Source organism: Ailuropoda melanoleuca, chromosome 14, assembly GCF_002007445.2.
Source record: "Ailuropoda melanoleuca isolate Jingjing chromosome 14, ASM200744v2, whole genome shotgun sequence".
NCBI classification, from domain to species: Eukaryota; Metazoa; Chordata; class Mammalia; order Carnivora; family Ursidae; genus Ailuropoda; species Ailuropoda melanoleuca.
The window spans coordinates 90603799-90625885 of NC_048231.1; the positions used below are offsets into that span (position 1 = coordinate 90603799).

The 22087-nt window shown below is 43.5% G+C and overlaps 1 protein-coding gene and 1 long non-coding RNA gene across 2 annotated transcripts in view; both read right to left on the reverse strand.

The window, feature by feature from the left end:
• CCBE1 (collagen and calcium binding EGF domains 1) overlaps positions 1 to 22087 on the reverse strand; it is a 243954-nt gene that overhangs the window by 189860 nt on the left and 32007 nt on the right. The gene's annotated exons all lie outside the window — the stretch shown is intronic.
• Positions 41 to 6961, reverse strand: LOC117796060. The gene is made up of 3 exons (XR_004620402.1): positions 6900 to 6961; positions 3006 to 3170; positions 41 to 1816 (listed from the first exon to the last, which is right to left on the reverse strand). It is a non-coding gene; the product is annotated as an uncharacterized LOC117796060 (long non-coding RNA).

Here is a 22087-nt window from a genome sequence, read left to right on the forward strand (position 1 = left end):
GAGAAGGAACACAGACCCCTCTTCCCAGCAGGAGCTTCAAAATATTTGGGACTGTTTTAGAACTACAACAGAGTGGTTTCTGAATTCACCCACATGACAGATCCTTAATATTCTACCCTTCCCCCAGGTACCTGGTGGCTTTGTGGCGGCTCACTGGCCTCCCTTCTCCCCGACCCCTCGTTCAGCCAGTAATGATTAAGGGCATATTGGATACCTAGCAATGTGCAAACACTGGCACGTAACCGAGCAAACGACATGTTAGCCAACAGCACAGACAGGGGTTCTTTTCACCGGTCTAGCACCCAATCCTCCTTTTGGAGATCATACTTCCATTTTCCTTTAGGAAATAATCCCCTTCCCTCTTTCAGTTCATGGGATTGGGGTGGGCAGGTGATCGAGACCTGGCCAGAGTTCAACTTTTCTCCCCCCACCCGGTACACTGTAACTGGTTCAAAGATTGATACATGGCCCCAAAAATAGTAAATCCCAGTACTTTTGCAGGATTTGGAGGGGAAAGCAAAAAGGGGAGAGGGTAATGGGTGGGTGCCCTGTGGAAAACAAGTGCCATTAAATAACGAGTAAGCTCAGTTCAGAGGAAATGTTCCCAACATGCCCGAAGCCAACCCAACCCTAGGTTTTCCAGCTACATAAGCTGATCAACTCCCTTTGCTAGCTTAAAAAAAAAAAAAAAAAAAAAAAAAAAAGTCTGAATTGGGTTTCTTTCACTTGTAACTAAGAATCCTGCCTTACAGCCAAAAAACAATGACAGAGCAACGCAATATTGGGATCAACGGATAGGGTACAAAAAATAAGGCGGGTCTTATGGAGTGAACCTACCTCTAACACTAGCCAGGAAAGGCCCTTGGGACAAGGACCTTGGAGCCGCAGAGCACGGATCAGCCACCTTTGTACGCAGCCGTGCAGAGTCCAGCCTACAGTACTATGTGTAAGGGCGGCAGGGTTCTAGCCATATCGCTTACTTCCTGACCTCTTGAATTACTCTAAGAGCCTGGGGGAAAGGGCATGGCCCTGAGCAGCCTACAGTTGCCATTGTTTCCCACTAGGTGGCACCCATGCACCAGGGAGGCAGAAATCTGGGGTTTCACAAGTTAACGGACTAGAATTAAGACCCTTAAAATTAAGTATTGGATGGTTTGGATGGAAATCTTAGAGAAGATAACGGGAAATGTAAGACAGCAAATACGTGGGACAGCTACCAGTCACTTAGTACCTACTCTGTACTCAGCACACAGATGGCCATATCTTGTCCTACAGATTCCAATGGGATCAGACATGGACATCAACTGGAACTTAAAAATATCAGCGTGAGGCCAAGGCTAACCTGTAAAAGCTTTAAGGTTCAGTACAAAGAGAATGAGTAACTAAGCACTAAATGTCATGCCATCCGTTAAAAAGGCAGCAGGAATCTCCATAGACCTGAATTAGAAGAGCCACTCCACCAAGCTATTCATGTCATTGACCAAGCAGCAGAGGTCCAAAAAAGGTTGCACAAGGACCTCGGGATCACAGGACGTAAATGAGGGCCGGTAGTCAGAAGAAGAGCCGATGGCAGATCCTGGTTCTGGGAAGGACTTGAAAATTGGGAATCATTTTACAAAAGGAGGGAACAGAGTGAACCAAGGGTAGGGTCACAAGGCTGGGCGTTCATACTTGAGGCAATGTAATTTTTAAACAACTGGTTTTAAGCATTCTGTGCCTAAAGGACTTCCTAAGTAAGAGGATGATCCAAACAGTCTCCTTTCTTGCATACGCCTCTCCATTCATGCGTACTTCAGCAGCTCACAGGGAGAAGAGCCTGTAAAATTCAACATAGGGCAGAAATGACCTATGGGGGGTGGATGCAAACCACAGCTTCGAAGCAGTAATATTCTACGAGCGTCCGTTGTTCCACAAGGATAACAATACTATTAGTAAGACTGAAACTTCCCTACTCCCTGGTGTTAGGTCAATGACCAATTAGCTGAAAATAACTACAGTGTAACTGCCCATCCTCTGCTCTCACATTTCCTCTCTGGATCTCTTCTCCTCTGTAGGATTATTGCTCTGAGAACCACTGCAGATCATTTTTCAAAAAAAATACATTAATTTTGTCTAGTCAAAATTCAGGCGTATTCTCATTTCATTATTTATTGCCTACAGCACTAGTTTTCCTCGTTACTGAGCTCCTGTCCCCACTGAGAATGGAACGCTTCCCTCTCTTAGCATCATCTGTGCATTTCATTACACCGGGTTTCCAGGCTTCTTTGGATCCCTGGTGTCCTTATGCAGGGACACTCAGCCAGCAATAGCCCTTGAGGCAATACACTGAAAGCATTGTCTAAATCGTTAAGAGGTTGAGTAGCCAGGAGAATGACGGGCAGCCGACCCATCCAAAAACAGGCTGTTTCTTCCTGTATTACACATACACATTTATAAAATTTGTTATATGCCTAAAGTGATTTTATGCATGTAATTTTATAGTAAAATCTTGGATTTCTCTTATGGTATTAATATTCCATTTACATGGGGCCCAAACATAAATGGTAGATCTTTTAACTGGACAAACACCAACACTAAGGGTCATATCCTGACTTAATGAAAAACATTAATCGAGTTGTGGATGGATATCTGTAATTTCAAGGGAGACGTGGCCAACATGAGAAATAAAACCGGCCAGGCAGATGTGCCTGCAAAATTGTGAAAGCTGCAGTAAATGCAGGAAAAAGGAAAGCAGGACTTACTTGATAATTTGGGCCTCAATTCCTGCATATACTAGGGACCTGAACCCAACGAAGAAGCCCAAACTAAGACAAACAGCGTGCTAAACCTCAAACTGCAGTCAGATATGATCATTTTACAAAATTGCAACAGAATCCCCAAGGGCTACTCCCTCAGTGAGAGGACGGGCTGCCCGGCAAGGGAAAGCAACAAGAGCACTTTTCACCTGAGGCCCAAACAGATGAGGGGTCCCCTGCACATCGATGTAGTCACAGGTCTATACTCACGCAGCTTCAGAAGCCGCATTTATCCTAGCTGCAGGATCCGGGATCCCCTGAGCTGCACGATGAACTAAAAGTGGTCCCAATTTGAAGGTACTTCACAGTACTTGGCAGAAGCAAACTCACGTCTCATTGGAGGAGCGCATCCCTATGCCAGAACTTTCAGGATTCCTGCAGATTAATGTGGTTAAACAGGAGTGCACAAGAAAAAATTAGAGAACATTGAGGAAACAAGACTCCTTGAGCTAGAGTCAGCAAAAACCAAAACCACCGAGAATTAGGATGCCCAAGGCTATCCGTCTGAATCTTCAGATGGTAACATAAAATAACCAAATTTAAGATGCCATTTAAAGAAAGAACATGAGCAAGTAACAAAAGACCTGGAGGACCAGGGAAATCTGGGAAAAAACAGAATGTCTGAATATGCAAAATCTATAATCACTAATATTCAAGACCCCAAAACGAGTTAAATAAGTCAGAGAGCCTGAAGACTAAATTAATTATTGGAGGGACCTTCCCAGTACACAGCAACTACCAAATTGAAGAGGGATGAAGAGACAGGCGGCCTGAGAATGAGAAGGTCTAACACACATCTAATTAGATCTCCAAAAGAAAAAAAAAAAAGTCAGCATTTGAAGAGGTAACACAGCCGAGAATTCCCCAGAATTGATGAAAGACAAAATCCTCACATTCTGAAGGCCTGACAAATTCTAATTAGGGATGAGGGAAGAAAGGAAGAGAGGGAGCTAAGACAGAATAAAAATAAAGAAGGCAAAGACCGTTTATAGGCAGAGAAAAGAGACCAATTACTTCAAAGCAATAACAATTTGACTGACATCAGATTTTAATAGCTATAAATGGAAGCCAGATGACAGTGAAGTCATAACTTCAAAGTGCTGTTAGGAAATAACTATCAATCTAGAATTATGTGAACAGCTAATCTGGCATTCAATAAAACAAAACAGAATTTTAAGCAAACAAAAAAAAAAAAAAAAGGAGAAAGTATGAACAGCACATCACCAAAGGAACTGCCAAAGGATGTACTTCATTAGAAAGGAAAATTATCCTGAAAGAGAGATTGGATATGCAATAAGGATAAACAGGCAAACAGATCAACATGATGAAATCTAAAAAAAATTAAAAATAAAATAAATTATATATATCTCAGCAACTATAAAAACCAATAGCAAAATGTGTAGTGTGGGGGATTAGAGCAAAGATCTAAAATATTCCTCAGAACTTACAGAAGGTAGGATCAAAATTAATAAAATCTAGCAAAAGTTTATATTATTCAGAAGGAGAAAAAGGTACTAATGACAGACTTCAAGGTCAGTGTGCATGCTGAACATTTAATAAGCAACCCATTAAACAACTAGAATGGTGACTTCCCAAAAAAGTAGAGCAAAATACTTCTAAATGAAAAATACAAGATGAAATAAAAAGGAAGCAACAGCATAGAAAAGAAAAAGCACAAAATGACATGGAGGAAGTAATTTTTATAATTCCAAAAGTCTATATATTTTCAAAGAGTCAGATTACATTTAAAAAGTTAAACTAGGGGCGCCTGGGTGGCACAGCGGTTAGGCGTCTGCCTTCAGCTCAGGGCGTGATCCCGGCGTTATGGGATCAAGCCCCACATCAGGCTCCTCTGCTGTGAGCCTGCTTCTTCCTCTCCCACTCCCCCTGCTTGTGTTCCCTCTCTCGCTGGCTGTCTCTATCTCTGTCAAATAAATAAATAAAAAATCTTTAAAAAAAAAAAAAGTTAAACTAGCTATGTGCTCATTAGAAAAGACACACTTAAAGACCTAGAAAAAGGGAGCAGAGCGAAGATGATGGGGGGGATAAAAGCTGTTCAGGTAAAAAGCATTTAGATAGTCATTTTTATCTTGTCACTATGTGGGGGGGGGAACACTCAGTTTTAGCCATAGACCTGTCCTCAACCAGGTTTGAGTGGAAAAACACAGCAATAAACTTAAGTCTTTTCGAGTGGTTGCCATCTAGGTATCTGGGGATGGGATCTCAAATTCCCTCTGAAGGAAAACTTTATCCCAGGCCTTGAGAATTCCCACAGATAAAGATCCAAAGGACAAGAGGTCACAGTCAAAAATTACAAAACACAAGAGGAATCCAGACAGAATAAGACTTACCACACTAATAAAAATATTCAAAGAAAAGGCCTCTTTCAAAAATACAGTATCAACACTTATAAACAAAACTTCGAATATTTACCACCAATACATCTTCAGTAAAAGAATTTTCCTAGGATGCACCTTGGCAAGAATATCCCACGTACAAGGTCACAGATATAAGAGAGAATAGTGAGCAAGGATACTGGGTATATGTGGATATATATACTGCAAAATACAGTAATCGCTAACCTTCAGGGAAGAGGAAGAATTGAGAATTGAAATACTGGATAAGAATCGCATTTTACACTGGGAGGCAGTGATCTTAAACTTAGAGGGTAAAGGCACGCATAAGACCTTTAGAGTGTCCTACGTTCTGTGTGGACACAGATAAACCTCATTAATCTTTGTTGTGTTGTCTCCTAATGATCTAATGATGTTTGGGTGCACGATCCTCAGAGTAAAATTCTACAGTGCAAAATCTTTTGGGGAAAAGAAAGAAAAAGAACCCTCAATGGATGCCAGAACTATGTAGTTATGTGCCGTGCTTCTCTTCATGCACTGTTACGGGTAAAACGATCAAGAATGGAGAATTTATTAATAATTTGCACACAAATATCAATAAAGTAAATCCCAGCAGCGTATCTGGAACAGATACATGCAATCATGAATCAAGTTCATTTTGTCTTACAAAAACATGAACTAATCTTAATTTTTCATACTCTTTAGTATTTCTATCTTTGGTGCTACAAGAGGTCTTATTTCATGATTATTCTCCCACATCTTAGTGCTTAATGATTCCATAAAGCTTCACTAAAATGCACAGTGAATAGAACTGGTTAAAAAGAAAATTTAATTGTTTATCAATTACTGGGAGGGTGTCTTAAAATCTTATTCAATCCAAAAGTGAAAAAGAAAAAGAAGGACAAATAAATCACAAGGTTAGGCTTTGATTTACCAAAGTAGAAGGAAAGAAAACAAAAGTGCAAAGAAAGAAAAATTTAAGCAAAGTTTTTTTGGAAAGACAATATGGGCAAACCTTCCGCAAGATTAATGAAGAAACAGGATGAAAAATGGGGCATTCTATATAATGAATAATTTCATGGCCATAAATTTAAAAATTGACAAATCATGCAAACAGAGGAATTCCTAGGGAAATTCGACTTAATACAAGTGACTCAAGAGGAAATAGAATACCTGAATATTTCTACAACCATTCACTAAATTAAATCCAATTAATCTTCTCACAAAATAAAAACCAGGCCCTGTGGCTTTCCAAATTCTACCGCACGTACAAAAAACAGGTAACTTCAATTTACACTAACTCTTCTGCAGAAAAAAGAGGACACAATTTCCAAGTAATCTTATGAGGTTGGCAAAACACGGATAATGAAACCAAACAAGGATACCATGAGCAATGAAAGTTACAGGAAAATTTTGCTCATGATGCAAAAATACTAACAAACGGAATCTAATAATGAACAATAAAGGGAAGGCATCATGAGCAGGACAGGTTTATTGTGGGAATGTAGGGTTTAAAATTAGAAAGTCATTTATTTTACAACCTTAACAGATTAAAGGAGAAAAATTTATCTCAAAATGAAAAGGGGCTCAACAAAATTCAACAATTTATAATTTCAAAATACACTTTTAGCAAATGAATGGAATTGTATTTTAATAGGGAACCTTCATACACCAACAACCCTTGCAAGCAACATACTTTATGGTGAAATAGCTAAAGTATTCCATTTAAGATCAGAAGATAAGGGGGCACCTGGGTGGCACAGCGGTTAAGCGTCTTCCTTCAGCTCAGGACGTGATCCCGGCGTTATGGGATCGAGCCCCACATCAGGCTCTTCCACTATGAGCCTGTTTCTTCCTCTCCCACTCCCCCTGCTTGTGTTCCCTCTCTCGCTGGCTGTCTCTATCTCTGTCAAAGGAATAAATAAATAAAATCTTAAAAAAAAAAAAGATAAGGATATCAACTGTCACCAATTACACTGCACATTGTACTAGAACCGGAATTCTTGAAGTGCCGTCCTCGTTCAACAGCATCACCACAAACTTGTTAGAAATGCACATTCTCTGGTCTCATCCCAGACCCACTGAATCAGGAACTGATTGCCCAACAATTTATGTTTTAATAAGCCCTCCCAAGTGATTCTGATGCACGGTGAAGTTTGAAAATCCAAACAGAAAGATACTGGAAAGGAAAAAGCAAAACGCATTTATAGATATGATCACTCTTGGAAAAAAAGAAAAAAAGGTAATCTACAGATAATCCCTTGTTGCAGGACACAAAAATGCAAATCTCAAATGTATTTACAAATATCACAAAGAAACAGAAAACTCAATTTTAAAAAGAGGATTCCATTTATAATAAAGATTTTTGGACTAAATCTAGTTAAAGACCTACAAACTGTTTAATGAATTAGAAAATTTTATAAAAAGATGTTAAGGGACTCCTAAAAGGATGGGTAAATATACTATATTCATGGGATATGAAGACTCAACTTAGGAATAACCACTTTTCAAATTTTTAATATTTAGATTCCATTACTTTTAGCAGAACTTAAACGGATTCTAAAATTTAAAAGGAGGGGCGTCTGGCTGGCTCAGCCGGAGGAGCGTGAGACTCTTGATCTTGGGGTTACGAGTTCTAGCCCCACACTGGGTGTACAGATCACTTAAAATCTTAAAAATAAGTAAATTTAAAAGGAAATGCAAATGGCAAAGAGCCAAAATGCTTCTGAAGAACAAGGTAGGGATAACTTGCTATCAGATATCAAGATACATAAACCTACAGCAATCAAAATACTTCAATACTGGTACAGAAATATAATAGTTGAACAGAACGAAATCAAGAATCCAAAAACAGATATGCACATATATGAAAAACTGATTTATAATGATGCCATGGAAGATCTGATGAAATACTAAGAAAGAGGCTTGCACAACTGGTTCTCCATAAGGGAAAAATGCAGTTGGGTTCCTATCTCACACTGTACATAAAATCAATTCCAGGGGGGGTTAAGGCGGCACACTATAAAACTTTAGGAGACAATTCAGGTGGATATTAAGACAAAAAGCACAAATCCTAAAAGGTCAATAAACTGTTACATTAAAATTATAAGTATCTTTTCATCAGAAGACACCAGAAGTAGTTTCTGACAAAGTATTAGTATTCAGAATCCATGAAGAAGCGATCAATAAAGAAAAAAAGAACAATCCAGTAGAGAAATGGGTCAAGGGCACTTCACGGTGGAAGAAACCCAAACAGCCCGGTAACTCGGGCAGAGATCCTCAAGCTCATTAGGAATCAGAAATGCAAATGCAAACCACAAAGATATTTTACGTGTAGGTGATGGAAATTGAGTCGGACAATGCCAATTGTTGGGAAGGTGCAGACCAGCAGGAGTCCTCTTCCACTGCTGGTGGGAGGGTAAACTGACCCCCCACTGGGGGAACCCGGTATTCGCTGGCAAAGCTGAACGTCCCCTGACCCCGGGGCTCTGCTGATCCCCTCTTGGCACGTCCACCAGAATAGCTCGCACATGTGTACCGCAGGAGACACACCGGAGAATGTCCAGAGCAGCAGTGTCGCAAAAGCAAAAACCTGGGAACGCCAATGTTCATCAAGAGAATATGCAAATTGTGTGGTTTTCATAAAATGGAAGACTTTGCAGCAAGGAAGAATGAACCAACTCCCTGAGGGAAGGAGGATTCAAGCACCAGGTGAAAGGAAAAATGCAAGTCACAGAAGGAACACGGAAAATTATTTAGGAGAATAGTTATCCTTTTATTAAAAAAAAAAAAGATATGGATAGTTGGGTCACACCAGTCATTTACATGTTTCTGTACATTTTATATATCTAATCTAAGTAATTGCATCATGTTATTTACCCCATCTAGCATTATTTATCCTGTTTCTTTTCATCAGAGCTTGACCTATATGTCATTCTCTCTTCAAACTAACACTCAAGGTAAAGAAAACAAGCCACCACGGAGCCTACTCGAGCCAATGCTCCATTGTTTGAAGGCAATTTAACCAGAGCTTTAAAAGCATTTCGAGTCACAGCAGCTGCTTTGGAAGCTTAGAACCTTCCAAAGCACGGGCCACTCAAAAGCCCAAATAAGGGCGCCTGGGTGGCTCAGTAGGTTAAGCGGCTGCCTTCAGCTCAGGATCTCTGGGTCCTGGGATCGAGCCCTGCATCAGGCTCCCTGCTCAGCGGGGAGTCTGCTTCTCCCTCTGCCTCTTCCCCTCCCCCAGCTCGTGTGTGCTCGCCTGTGCGCCCTCCCACTCTTGCCCTCTCTCTCGAATAAATAATCCTTAAAAAAAAAAAAATTAGCCCAAAAGCACAAGTGGTTGGGTCAGAGGGTGTTCCTTGGCCATGCATTTTAGGGAAACGCATAATCCAGCTAAGTAAGTTTCTAAACTGCAGGTCTTCCTAGAACCCTTAATATAGGCTCACGTACTGTGGATGACGAAGTCAGAGACGCAAGCAGTGCTTCCCAAATATATTTGGCCAAAGATCCTCTCTCCTCCTCTGAAACATCCCACAGGGTTATTCTGTGGAACACAATTTGAGACACACTGACCTGGATCATCTTTCTGGGTCTCTACTGACTGTGTTTCTAGCGTTCGCAGGCTCTGTGGCTATGGGAGGTACCCCTCCCAGACTACTCAAGCAACCCATTGTAACCTGTCCTCAAAGAGGTCTGGGCTCCAAAATTTCCCCAGGCATTATTTCTAACCACCACCCTCAGAACAATCTGATGATTTAACTGAATGCCCACGTGGTTAAATCCTTTCAAGTACCATCTGCCATTTCCAAGAACGTGCTAAATAAAAATGAATCTCTAATTGGTACAATGTGTGATGAGATGTTTGTGTACAGATGTCTCCCTAATACCGCGTATCCCTCCCTCCATATTATAACTCCCAGCTGAAATGGGAGGGGAGAGGTTAAGGGGGAAAATGATTCTGTATCCATGCTACCTCCCCCATAAGAAAACCCTTGCCAATTCCTAACAGTATCATCTGCAAGTGAATTAAAGCCCAAAGATTTTCCTCGCTTCCCACAAGTTATCAGTGAAAAAACTGATAGCAAATTCGTCTTGCTCTCCTCCGCTTTTTCTACTGGATATAAATAATGATGCAAAATTATGACCATCAAAATGCTGTATTAGCTCCCAGTGTAAGTCATCTGTTGGCGTACAGATCCTGGGAATGTCACAAATCCACGCATGGCTTCTGAGAACCAGGATTTTACATCTGGATGTTTAACAGTATGAGGTCATACAAATTTCATTTGATGTTGGACAAGGCCCTCCTGCTTCTTGGGGGGGGGGGGCGGAAAAAACCAGAAGAGCAAGATTTAAAAACTACCTGCTTCCTTTCAGAGTCATTCTGAAGTGTTTTCTCCTAATAGAAAAGGCATTCCCTCCTATATCCCATTCCATTGAGGTCCCTACTCTTGGCCATAGAGCAATCTAGGTTAAGATGTCAAAATGGAATATTGATCTCAGAGGGTCCATAAACTAGGACAAAGTAATCTGAGGCCAACACACTCCCCCGTTATTCCAAGGAAGCTGCAGACACCCCATGCAAAACATTAAGTGGTTTTGAAACCAATTCGGCTAGCCTTTGCCCAGGGTTTACAAGATAGTTTAACAGCGGTGTAGAGAATTTCTCTGAAGAAAGCTAATGAGTCCACCCTCCCCCTTTACCAAGTGGGAGGGGCTCCAGGCAGTAAGTGTCCCCTGGAGTTTGTGGGGCATAGTGACGGGCTGAAATCGCGCTGTCGAATCTTAAAAGGCCAACAAGATGGATAATCATTCTCAGAATTTGTCAGGGTCAAGTAAGGGTGAGAGTTTCCTGGGGGTCAGATACGGACTTCAAGAAGGGACCGGGGCCCCACACCCAAGAGGACTACCTGGAAGAAGAGAGGATCCTAATTAAGCAGCAGGTGGCCAAAAACTCACTGCTAGACGGGAGGCTGCACGGTCACAGAGCAGCTGTGGCCAGTGCTCAGGGAATGCCGGTGAGGAGGCATGGGGGTGTCAGAGCTTAAGTGTCTAAAGCACGATTTCAACGTGGGAATGAGCTTGTAAATAGGGACCACAAATCCTGCGAAATCCACACAGAATGTCATGCATATGTGGCCAGCTAACTGACCCTTCCCCATATTAGGCCACAGACCTGTTTAGGAACAGCTGCTCTCGGGCTGCCTGGCTGGCTCAGGGAGGGGAACACGCAGCTCTTGATCTCAGGGCTGTGAGCTCGAGCCCCATGTTGACTGTAGAGATTATTTTAAAAACAAAAACAAAACGGCTGCCTGAAAAGCATCAATATTGCTCAGAACAGCTGAGGTTTTTGATCGGTTTTATGTAGCAATGGTTTCAAAACTTTACTTCCTGATGAGGGCCTGGTGTGCAGGGAGTCTGTTACTGATGAAGTGCTGGCCCACCTGCTTCAACCACCAGCCAAGCTGTGACTGGGACCCACCAGTGCCCTATGGACACGGAAGCAGCTGAGATTGATGGCCAGGTCCCTGCCGTGCTTCCTTCCAGAAAGTCATTTTGAATCTGCGTTACCCCCTACACACACACTAGGGACCACTAGCCTTAGAGCCTTAGCAAGACAATGCAACAGGCTTGCATCATTCTGTGGTCCTGAGGGAGGGCACAAACACTCTAGAAGGAATTTGCTGCGTTGATTTTATCTACTAGAAATGGTGACTGAAGCAAAAAGTTGATGCTGATGCTAGACTTAGGGGAGGAAAAAAAAAAGTTGGTAACAGTTTCCCAGATTTTTTCTTTAGTCCCTGTTTACATTTGGCTTCATTTCTGCCTAAAAATATCTACCATGTATTCAGTAACAGAACAAATTCAGCCCTAAAATGTTCACAATAAAATGGGAGATATGAAAAGTCATCTTCGAATATACCTATTCCGTATTATTTTAAGAGCTGTATAATTAATGACATAGGACATAGTCACTGTAGATGAAAAACATTCAAAACGTGTATATATGAGCTCAACAAGGGTACAGTCACACATATGGAAAAAAACTGGGAAAATATGTGCTAAAACAATAATGCTACCTCTGTCAGATGCAGGCATGCATCAACTGTTTTCCTACCTCTGTAGTTCTCTGCAATGAACAATTTGCTTTGCAATCCGATTATGTAATGATCCAACTTACTCCGCAAGGCTTGCACTTAGCAGCACTGGCAGAAAACTCCTGTCCACGCTAGTTTCTTTTAAGTCCTGGCACTTCCCGTAAGTTGAGTCGTAAAAGGGAATGCCTGTGTTGTATTGTAGATCTGTCCTTCCACCTACGAATGCTGACTTATTAAAATATGCAGTTCAACTGGATACTGGGGAGGAAGGATGGAATTCTCACGATTTTCTAACCGGCACACATTTTGATTTTTTTGTGAGATAAATTTTTTTCATTTCATTAACATAAAGGCACTTTATATGCTTTACTGGGGTATAATTGACATGTATTCATTTCAGGTGTAAAACAGTGACTCGATATTTATATATGCTGCAAAAGGATCTAGCTTATACCCATTACCACAGTTACAGATTTTTCTCGTGATGAGAACTTTTAAGATCTATTCTTGGCAACTTTCAAATATAGAACACAGTATTATCTTTAAGTTTTTGGTTTTTGGGTTATTTAGTAATCTACAGTACCCAACGTGGACTTGAACTCATGACCCCAAGATCAAGAGTTGTACGCTCTTCTGCCTGAGCCAGCCGGGCACCCCTACAAAACAGTATTAATTGTAGTCGCCATGCTATAGATTACATCCCCATGACGTTTTATAACTGGAAGTCTATACCTTTCAACTCCCATTTCATCCAGACCCCAATTCAAAGTGGCCATCAAAACTATTGCTAAAAGTCTAAGCATATTTCTAAGAGTAGATAGGACGCATCCCATGAAATACAGCACACTGTTACTGATTAGTTACTAAGACACGAGAGACTTCAGGAAACTTCCATCCCTCCCCGTATCCTATGGGGAACAGTGGTCATTGGGAAATCTGTGTGCTGCCCCCTTGGAACCTGGTGGTCGTGCCTCTGGGCTCAGCCCCTGCAGTCCCTACGAGGAGCTCCTCAGTCCGCTGTGCGAGCCCAGAGAATACACCCCACACGTTCAGCAGCCGGAGGCACCGTCTGCGTTCAAGCACTGATACGATGAAACGCAAGACGGGGCACGCTCAGCCCTCCTTACCTTTACTGAACTGAGTCGCTTGGAAGTTAACACTTTCTGAGAAGTAGCAGCAACTATTAATAGAGCACTCCAATAACACGTGTCAGGCCTTTTACACACGCATTTGCTTCTTTCGTCCTCTTAATCATTTTACAGATGGGGAAACTGGGCCTCTGAGAGGCTGAGAGGTCCCACTGCCCCCGGAACCAGGGAGTGGTGGGGTCTGGATTCAATCTATGTCTTGTGGATTCCAAAGTACAGTCTTTCAGCCACCTCAGCTACTGTTCAGTTTTAATGGAACAAACACCGTCCCATTCCCTGCTTACTAAAACTGGGGGTCGGGGGGGGGGTGGGGAGGGATAAAGGAGTCATAAACCCAAGCCTTCACAGAGCACGTGCGCGGGTCAGGGACCACTACTCCAGTCTAGGCGTGTGCGCTCCTAGAGTGACCAGGCCAAGGCTGCCATCAAGGAGCTCAGAGCTCCATCTGATGGTAGAGAAGGCCCAGGAAAGGGGTGGCTTCAGAGAGAACACGGGAAAGGGGAGGGGCGCGGGCAGGCTCTGTCCCCATGCTTTGGTAACAGTTTGGGAGGGGGCTGTGAGCCGGGGTTACCCCGCCAGGGAGCCACCTCGGCAATTCTCTTCCTCTGCATGGTTACCCCAGCTGCAGGACCGGAGACAGGATTTGGAATGGAGCAGAATCCAAGGAACTGCTTCTCAGAGAAAGGCTTCTGCCACAGAGCAAAAATAATTCACATAGAATTAGCCAAGAGAACCCGAATAAAGAACACAACAAACTGAGGTGCAGGGGCACAGGCCAGTCTCCGCGACCTCCTCTGCCTGGACCCCACGTTCAGCGGGATGGGGAGGCACCAAGCACAGCGCACCCACCGGGCAGAGGCCAAGCTCTCCCGTCAAACAAAACAAAGGCCCCACACACTTCTGCAGGGTGACCCCTTCCCTCCCCAGGTTCCTACAAGGGAATGACATTTAACCTCCTGTTGCCTTCGACTTTCATCACGCCCTGGGAAACCTCCTGATGTGATCCGGTTCAGAAAGCCTCGGACACATTAAAAGGTGCCTAATCCTTTTAGTGTAAGAGATAATCTTCTCAGAAAACTTCACCAGCTTACGTTAAGTGCAATTTCCTCTGAAGTTATTATCCCAGCTGGAATTTGAATGTCCCAGCATTTCTGATGCCCTGGGAAAGCTCCCCAAACATTCCAGAACCACACTTCTCCCTCTAACCAACGCTCTGCTTGGATCTTAAAGTCACTCCTTTTGGTTCCTGAGCATCTTAATTGTCTCCTAGGAGTTCCTGATGCCCATTACGGGGCAGGTCCCACTTGAAAGCATGGTTCCAGCTCAGCCCCCAAACCTCACCCGGGAAAGTAACTACAGTCAGAAACAGAGTTAGCTCTCAGTGGTCGACAAACAGCAGGGACAAAGGAAATATAAGGAAACAAAGATTCCCTTCCTGTGCAGGGGGAACAGCCACAGAACCTGGAGAAAAGGACTCTAGCATAGCCTGAGAAACTACAGCATATAAGGGGCACGGTGGATTTGCCAAGAAGGGACTATTTCTAGGCCATGAACAGTCAACAAATCTGAATATTGTGGGATTTCTTAACCTCACCCCAGATTGTGAGGTTTGTTTTTTTTTTTTTTTACCCTACTCCCTCTCTCCAGAGGCATGAACAGAAGAAGCCAAACCCAGGCTACAGAAAGAAAAGGACCTAGGATCCCACCAACTGCACTGTGTCCGAGTGAGTAAACGTTCAGGCTGCTTAGATAACTCACTTTGGACAACCAAGCAAATCTAGAAAGACGAGCTGCAAGCACTGGGGTTTGCTGCAGATATTCAAAAACCAGTGTCGGGGAGCCTGGGTGGCTCAGTCGGTTAAGCATCTGGCTCTGGATTTTGGCTCAGGTCATGATATCAGGGTGGTGAGACCGAGCCCCGAGTAGGGCTCTGTGCTGGGCATGGAGCCTCCTTAAGATTCTCTCTCCCCCCTCCCACCCCACCCCGAAAAAAAACAAAAAAACAAAAACAAAAAAACAAACTAGTGTACATTCTGCATTGCTAGGAAACAAAACCGAGCAATTCTAAGTGAAAACCTACAAACTAAAACAAAAACTAAAACAAAACTAAAAACAAAAAACTACGTTTTTGGGACAGGTATTGGCCAAGAGTGCAAGTGCCCTTTTTCCCTTTAGGCTGAGCTTAGAGTTTTTTTCTGTAAGTGATGACTTTCTGGCAGTCATTCCTAGACCTAACTCGAGATTTCTCTGCACTGTTCATTTTTTTCTGAGAATCAAATAATCTATTGACTATGGCTTGGCATATCTAACAAGGATCTTTCCTGAGACGGAGTGATTGACAGGAACCAAATTAATCTTCTGCAGCTGTATGAAGGGCGTTTTTTCTAGGCAAGACCCTCAGGGAGAAAGGGAGGGGTAGGAACTGCACAATTTACACAGCACAGCTAGGGGCATCACCGTGTGCCTTCAGACTTGAGACCAAGGCGTAGGACCCCTTCCTGTCATTCATGTAAATTTCAGCTCTAGGAAAACAAGGGGAAAAGCCGAGGGTATCATTTTAGAATATGCTTTTCCCAGGAGTCTCAACCTCGGAGCCCAAGAATCAAGGAAAATTCAGGCCTCTTCAATCGCTGATGGGTGCACAAGTGACAAGGACCCCAGTGAAATCTGGCCACACGTATTGTCAATCATCAGCAATGGGTCTGTTGTGTAGACAGGGGTCTAGCCTGAGCCTGAAGGACAGTTAGGCTCATTCTGCATCCTTCCAATGATCAGCAAAGGCAACACACAAACTGATTCCCTTCTGACTTTAAAATTCCAAGTCTATAGCCCAGAATAAAATGCTATGGCTCTGAATAAAGCTTAGGTCTACAGAAATACTATTTTGTGACAATAAGGTAAAAAAAGGAAAAAGAGGAGGTTGCCACTCCCATCCCACTCTGACTTGGAACCAAGTGAGAAAGCCGTTTCTCCACTTGCTGAAGGAATTTCAGTTCCAGTGTGCTCGGATGTGGTCCCACTGCAAAGGTGCTTTTATAGAAAACACTGAAAAGGAGGCAGGGTCAGACTGCTCTCACCATTTCACTTCTCAGCCCCTCTCCCCCCACATTCCACAAAAATCATCATGTAGGTTTGTGGCATAAGCCTGGACAAAACATTCCCACCAACCTCTTACCCTTTCCTCCAGCGTGCTCAAAGAAAGACATTGTTCTTACCCCCCAAGCTCCCGCAGAGCTGGCAACCTTCCCTCCTGTCCCCAGGGAGCCCAGTAAGAACCAGACTGGGCCTTTCATAGACACCCTGAACACAGCCACGGGTCGCTCCTTCAGGGAAGGAGCGAGACACCAAAACTCTTCACACCCAATTTAGGGGAAATGCAATCTGGTCCTTTTCTTTAAGTCCACCTGCTTAATAAAGCCAATATATTTGAGGCCTCCTCATTTTATCTAAACATAAAATGATTTAATAAATCACATAGCTTTAAAGCTTCTACTCGGAAGGTAAACACTATGTTAAACGCAGTACTAGACTTTTCACTCTTTCTGCCAATTTTCCCCTCACGGCAATCCTATTAGCACATTAGTTCTACTTCAGAGATAAGGAATCTAAAGCTCAGAGAAGTTAAGAAGGTTGCCCAAGGTCATCCCATAAGCCCCAAAATTCATTCTCAACATCAATGCTGTTTACATTCCCAACGGAATAAGGGATCCCATGTGGACAGTGAAGGGGAAAAAAATTCAGAACTCCACATAGCACTGCTTTCCACTGGGCTAATCTTAGTATAATTCAAAAACCAAAAGTGAAAATGTTAGTTACTATCCAACTTACTATTGATCCTTCTGGTGAGAAAATAGGGAATCCTATCAGAAGTGGATTGAGGACCACCATGTTATTTACAAAAACTTACAAGCTTCTAATAGACACATCATAAGCAAAAACATCAGCTCCATCAGGAACATTAAGACAAAAAATTGCTGATTCCAAAGGTTATCTATGCAGCCAGAAGGCTTTCAGTATCGCTAAAATAGTACAAAGAGAAAGAAGCATGATTCGACAGTTTAACACTAGGCTAGAAAAATGGTTAGAATTATGATTACTGATAGAGTAAGAGGTGCTCTGTTCTATCTGACGGCTGAGTACTGATCCGACAGTGAAGGAAAACACTACGCCTAACCAGCATCAACAAGACTGTGGCTTTTTCTTCTGAGCACAAATCATTTCTTTCTCGCCAACCTGGTACAAAGCCACATATGGCAGAAATGAAGAAAATGTTCACATGAGATCACACAGCCCGTGTTTTGTTTGGGCACGTGCATGGCAGCAACACTGTATTTTCGGGAAGAGAACTGGAACAAGGACCAGGAGACCCAGGGTAGATCGTGATAGCCACCACCTGGACGTGTGACCTCGGGCGGTCACTCAGCCTCTTGGAATCTGGACGCTGTCATCCAAACAAAAAGGGAGCTTTGACCACGAGGGGTGGGGCTCTTCTGGCTCTAAAGTTCACTTTTACACTTTTAGATGATGTTTGTGACTAATATTGCTGGGCTCTATTCAACATAGAAACCTTAGGACAAAATCTATGGCCATGGGTCAGTAGGAGAGCCAATCCCCAAGTCTATGGCCATAGGTCAGTAGGAGAGCTAGTCCCCAAGCACGGCTCCATAAGACTGTTCACCAATCGAGAGCAATGGGGGGAGGGAAATCAAGGTATCAGCTGAGCCACTGAGCACCATAAGGAGACAAGCTTCAAGGATTTGTTATATACAATTAGTTTTTTAACATCTCTTGGCAACTTTTCAGTAAAGGGCCAGATATTAAATCTTTTAGGCTTTATGGGCCGTTCGGTCTTTCTCACAACTACTCAATTCTGCCTTTGTAGCAAGAAAGCAACCATAAACAACACGTAAAGAAATGGGCAGGGTTATGTTCCAGTAAAACTTTATTTAAAAAAACAAAAACCAAAAAAACAGCAGCCAAATTCAGCAGATGAACCGTTTGCCAACCCGACACAGAACAGGATTCTTTGGAGTCAAAACCACCCCCAAAAGGCTCGTGGGCTGCAGAGAGCCCTCCAGCCACAGCCGTTGGCCAGAGCCTGTCTTCACAAGAGCCTGCTGCGCGTGGCCCAAGGACGGCCACTCAGCCAGCAGACGTTCAAGCCCCATCTGAACACATCGAACACACACACGTCATCACTCGGAAAGCAAAGAACCCACATTCGCTTTTTTATGAAGCCTGATAGCAAGTCTGGGATATTTTCACAAACCTGTAAGCGATCTGGTCTGGCAATTTATTCCAAATGTTGACTCTACTCTAAATGTGGGGCGTGCAGGATTACAGAACATGACAGGGCGGTAGGAGGAAAAGGCAGGGACAATGAGGTATCCTAAATATAATTTCTGCTTTGGAGTCTTAAAAAAAAACAAAACAAAACAAAACAAAACAAAAAAAAACAACAACAACGAAGGACCACTCCCACACAAGTGAACTTGCACACTATAATTTTACAATTCGATTTTCAACGAGCAGGTCCATTTCGAGTGAATCAGAAAGAGGGCTCGTCTCAATAGGATGGGGTAGGATTTCAGAGGGCACAACAGTTCACTGCAATTCTCTCATACTTAATGAAAAAGGCAAGCCAGTTATATTTTGTACTATTTTTAAACAGTAGAGAAGAATTTTTTTAAAGCCCTACAAAGCATTCATGGCTGTGGCTCATTTTACTGCATAAGGTTTGAAGGAGTATTTGAAGTTACATTAAACCTTAGGAGAGCAACTATTTTAACACTGAATGATTTTCTCGGGTATTTGGTAATTGCTAGTTTGCAACATAGGGAAGGAGGTTAATTTACCTTCCAGTGAGCCGTGGCTTTAAATTGGTTTTACCAAGGGAGAATTTAAGGACTTTGCTCAGAGGACATGAATTCCAGGCCATTAGTTTTTGTTCTCGATGGTCAGGAATGGCATCTGGGCCTAATTATTCACATGTGTATCCAGTGGGCAATTGTCTGGTTAACTAATATATTTTAAGAGGTAGGCATTTTTAGTGATGGAGCTGTAAACAGAAGGCTTATTATTTCGTCCGAAGAGCCAAGTTTCCTATACGCCAAATGCTAATGTCGCGGGCTTTCTTTAGTACAGAAACTACTGTGGTTTCAGCATCACTCTATACGACGGCTAAGTCTTGACTGGAGTGTAGAGAAGGCCAAGAAAGCCGCTCTCTGCACGCTTCTGCACCCGGAGGCCCCTGTAATTTGCCATTAGCCAAGCGCAGAGACCCTGGAAGGGAGGAGCAACGATTGGAGCTGGGAAGATGAATCTGGGGTCTCCTGTGGTTTGCTGGCTTCACAGAGTGCACCCTGGGTGCAGGGACTGGCCAGCACCCCCAAAATGTCTCCACCCCTCATACTTCAGCCTGAGATCCTACCTTGAGCCTTTCAGTTCCTTGGTCCCCTTAGCGCTGGCAGCCCCGTGTCGACAGGAAAGGACTTCCAAAAGCCACCAATCGCTTACCTATGTTGCGACACAAAGTGGTGTGGATGCAGCCAAGCTACTCAGCAAAGCATCCGGGGAACGAGACCTAAGGACAGGTTTGTAGGTGAGTGGAAGGGAAGGAGTTAAAGGTTCGAGGCGCACCCAGGACGGGAAAGGCAGCTCTGCAGTGAGGGGGGAACAGCCAGGCAACACCAAGGGCTGAGCAGCTCTCAAAGGGAGAGGGACTGAATAGAAACCCCAAGACAAAGGTCATTCCTCTGTTTGCATCCTACCTGACTGGGGCAGGGCACTGCATCGTCACTGGCCTCCCAGACAATGGACACCAAACTCAGCATCCTCAACAGAAAGGTTCGCCTTCACGGACTCTTACGGGTTATCAGTTTCAAGACTGTAAATGACACCCACCTACAGGCTTAACAATCTGTTGCAAAATTACAATTTTTTTTTTTTTAAAGTCTGTTGAAGAAATAGCTACGTTAAAGGCCATATACAGCTTGGTTGTAAAAAGGCCGCATCAGAGCTATTGAACACAACCCGCCAGGGAAGCTAAGCGTGGGGACTGTGAAGGTAGATGGCCCAGTTTTGAGACTACTCCGAGGCACATAAGCTATGTGACCTTGGCCAGGGTACCTGAGTTGTGCATCACGGTTTACTCACCTGTAAAATGCAGACATCCACACAACTCCTCTCATTTGGCTACTGGGAGGATTCAGGAGGGTAAGCACACAGGGAGCCTACCAAGGCACCGGGGGTGTAGTAAGGACCCAGTACGGGCTACCTGGTATTACCTCCCCTTTATTGTAAGTCACCACGTTCCATGGAAAGGCAAGGGGATGCTCGGCGCTGTATCATCAGAAAGGCACAGCCAACTGATCTTTCCATCAGCACCAAATTGGTGCCCAGAATGCCGCGAATAATCATCTTTTAAATACGGAAAAGTAAAGCCAGCAGAGCCCGTGCGTGCCACGCATTCCTCTGCATGGCCACCACACACATCAGAGCTGGCGGGGGTCTCGAAGTAGCCACAAGTACTCCGATCTCCTTGGAGAAAGGTTCCATGTAAACACAGAGGATTAGGTTACTGGAGAAATTTTATAAGGAAATGGGGCCTCCCACACTGAAGTTGCAGCACATTCCATAAATGCTCTTAATATGTTAAGGTTTAAAAAATAGTGTTGAGTTCTTTTAAACAGGAGCCAATTTTGAACATGAGAAACCAGTACAGGCACTGTTAAATCTAACAACACAGATTTCTTACATGGCTTTCGAATAACAAACTAATTCTTGAAAGTAGTCTCCTTCATGCTTTCTGTCTAGCACCACAAAAAAAAAAAAAAAAAAAAAAAAAANAAAAAAAAAGAATAATGGGGGAGGTGAGTGGTGCCTGGGTGGCTCAGTCGGCTAAGTGTCTGCCTTTGGCTCACATCATGATCCCAAGGTCCTGGGATGGAGCCCCGCATTGGGCTCCCTGCTCGGCAGGGAGCCTGCTTCTCCCTCGCCCTCTGCTCATGTGCTCACGTGCTCTCTCAAAATCTTAAAAAAAATAAAAAATAAAAAGGGGTGGGGGGAGGAGTAGGCAGGGAGAAACTTACTCCCAGCATCTTGGAGAGTTTCAAGAAGTGATTTGGTTGGGGGCACCTGGGTGGCTCAGTCGTTAAGCTTCTGCCTTCGGCTCAGGGCGTGATCCCGGCATTCTGGGATCGAGCCCTGCATCGGGCTCCTCCGCTGGGAGCCTGCTTCTTCCTCTCCCACTCCCCCTGCTTGTGTTCCCTCTCTCGCTGGCTGTCTCTCTGTCAAATAAACAAATAAAATCTTTAAAAAAAAAAAAAAGTGATTTGGTTGCACTTTTAGCAATGACTACTCCTCGGGCCTGGAGATACATGATCAAAACACAGATGAAAGCTGCCTAGACAGTTTGTTCATCTGTAAAATGAGAGGGTTGTAGAGACAAAGCAGAGATCTTTCCAGCCCTAAATTTCTGTGATATGGAGCCCCTTTAACCCGCAGCACCCCCCTGTGGAACATGGTCCTCTTCCCTCTTTAGCTCTGTCCTGAGCCAGTGATGGACAATGCCGCAGTTTCTTAGGGCCCATGATTATTCTCCAGATAGCCACTCCAGGACTTAGGATGCCCATGTACAGTTGTATAGCCTTGCCCTGCATATGGCCACCTAGCTGGGGGGAGCCGATCGG